A 3,200-nucleotide genomic window follows, 5' to 3' on the forward strand; every position below is an offset into this window, starting at 1 on the left:
TGAATGTATGTAGGCCTTTGTATTTTGTTTAAAGTTTGTTTTTAAATCTATGTTTTTGTGTGAGTTGGCTTCAAAATGTGATTGGAACATTTCCGTAGAGGAATAGTACTGGTATAAAGTTCATAATCAGTCGGCTTTCTGGATTTGTCCTCAACTTTGACCCCTTGCACTGACGTCACACTCGGTTACGATCTACCCATGTTCTTCCATTTATTGAGTCACAATGCGTGTAAAGATAATGGTGCACGTCTAGTCATAGCACGCACGTTAAATGTGCCTTGCATGTATTAGTGTCAAGGGAAACTTACTACTCAATTTGAGAATTTAGAACGCTAGGTGGCAGCAGATTTACAAGGTAGATGTTCATTGTGTACGTAGTTCTGAGTACGTTCACATTACCGAACACAACGTGTTTAACTGGTAAATTTGCTGCCACCTAAATAGCGCAACCAAGATTTATTGTTGTGATGACGTCAAATGAGCACTCTCCTTTTGCTTCGGTGAGGGTGCTGTTTGAGAGTGTGACGTCATACTCAAGGGGTCTATTGGGTAAACAGTGGTTTCACATGAAATGGTTTGGTAGTGAATACTATCCATTTGGCTGAACCTGGATTTTTTTTTCAGGATATACATTAGTCCTTTGCGAACATCCTACAACACAATCTCCCAATGCGTCGTCAGTGATTAGCTTAACGTGATTGGTGAGCAAAGCAACGAGTCCGCTCTGTATGAGTCAGAAACAACTCACCTGTAGTGTGTATCCCTTTTAGGTCCTACTCCAGAGTGGCTGTAATCAACGTGTACCTGGAATCCTCTCAGACTGACCTCCTAGGAGCTCTCCAACCACCCCGTCGTACTCCATATTCCCGTTGAGGAATAAAGTAGGTTATTGCCCCCACTGGCATGACGTCTTTCACTGTCGTTCCTTGTTCTGACCATGTAGAATGACTGGAGACCACCGTCATTCTTTGACAAGAGCTGTGGTGGTAACTCGTGGTGAAATAAGTGTCCGCAGAGTAGAGGCATCCACATTTCAGTGCAATCAAGCAGTTGATATTGTCGGCGGAAACAAACGAGTTATGGTTTAGCGTTCTGTGAATTTGCGTTGAATAATGATAATAAAATTAGGTCATTATGGGCGTTTAAAAGCGTTCAGTATTTTTCCGAACGTATAGTATGTGGACCTAATCCTTATAATACCATGTAATGGTTTACAAGGTGCTGTGGGGCATTGTGCTGCCGAACAAACTAGGAACACCGGGGGACGAACCACTTATTTTTACGATAAGTACACTGGTTTGTTTACGTGCATTACACAACACACGGGACCAACGGCTTTACGTCCCATTTGCTTTTTCAACAGAAAGGTCTATGCACTGTGACCTGAAGCCTTGAGGTCAACTCGTTGTGTGTTCACACAAAAAAGACGCTGACAATTTTAAAGTAGCGTCTACTATTCTCTTTCCCCATGCTCATCCCATGCCACCCTTTGTCCTCGCTCCGAGCCATCTAATTTAGAAAATTATTCTTCGACGAAAATATTTTCGTGTGACTGTTCTATGAATCTCATGCACTATTCGATCCCGTGTCTGCAATTCAGAGACGTGACTGCTGCGTTACCATGACAACCAGGACAAGATGTCTGTCTTAGTTCTTCGATTGACACTCAGGTTCAACTTGACCTGTTATTTAATTCCTACCTTTTTTTCCTTCTTCTTCTTGGTTCTTTCTTCTTTTTGATGATTTGTCTGCTTCGCTGCGTGGTTACCGTCCTATATAACCCGGACTTACCCTAAAGCCATGTATAACGGGAATGTACGGTGTCCCCATGGAAACACGAATACCTTCCCGAAATAGGCCGAATTGCCGTTAGACACAATGGCATAGTTCAAGCATGTAGCTATAAGGAGAAATAAATTGCCTCTCAAAAAAAACCGTCAATTTATATTTATTGCAGTATTGTCAAATTCTCAGTAAAATTGCAAAGAGTTTTGTTTCTAAGTGATACCACTGGACTGAAACCAAGCCTGACCGAGCCAACAAGTCGGTGTTTCGGTCGGAACAGCCGTGTCACCTTTAAACCAATGAACAAAACCAATTCATTGTGGCTTCTGTAAATAAGCGCCACAATAATACATATAAAAGGTAAACGCGCACACGCGCAGTCAAATCCTCTCGATCGTTTATGAAAAACAATTTTGCTTACGTATGTCTTGTTCACTTGAGTAAGCGCAATAATGTGCTTATCTGTAAGCATCTTTATGAAATTGGGCCCCGATGGGTAATTGGAGGGCCGCAAATCTATCCTGACGTAAAATCACTTGACCAGAAAATCTTTAAACAAACGTTGGGATCAAGCATCACTCATCAGGTGTTAATACATTGCCATCTCGTCCCCAGTCTGGAGTGGAATAAACCCCAAAGGTAAATGAAGACAGGACAGTATGGGTTTTGAATGTTGATTAATTCCAAGCAAGTATTTTACAAGTACTTCTGCTTCTCCTGCTTGATCCTCTGCAAACATCAGTTTGATGATAAACGCACATGGTTCGTAGTACATCACTGAACGCCCGTTCAGTTTGTTAACTCATAATTCATTATAGATCGTGCTGGTAAAGTTGTATACATTATGCCATAATATTTGTGTTGTCCTGAAGGCTTTATACATAAAGGAGGTGTTATATGGAAATGCAGCAAATCAAGTTGTTAAAGACAGTAGACACTGTTGGTAATTGTCAAAGACCAGTCTTCTCACTTGGTGTATCTCAACATATGCATAAAATAACAAACCTATGAAAATTTGAGCTCGGTTGGTCGTTGAAGTTGCGAGATAATAATGCAAGAAAAAACACCCTTGTCACACGAAGTTGTGTGCTTTTAGATGGTTGATTTCGAGACCTCAAGTTCTAAATCTGAGGTCTCGAAATCAAATTCGTGGAAAATTACTTCTTTCTCGAAAACTATGGCACTTCAGAGGGAGCCGTTTCTCACTATGATTTATACCATCAACATCTCACCATTACTCGTCACCGAGTAAGGCTTTATGCTAATAATTATTTTGAGTAATTACCAATCGTGTCCACTGCCTAATATGTACTGTATGTGAATATTTTGTATCATTAATTGATGCTGATGTTTTTGTGAAAGCAAATTACAAGTTGTTCTTGTTTGTAATATCTTTAACTTCATATTAAACGGGC

This window comes from Asterias rubens, chromosome 9 (genome assembly GCF_902459465.1).
Source record: "Asterias rubens chromosome 9, eAstRub1.3, whole genome shotgun sequence".
NCBI lineage: Eukaryota > Metazoa > Echinodermata > Asteroidea > Forcipulatida > Asteriidae > Asterias > Asterias rubens.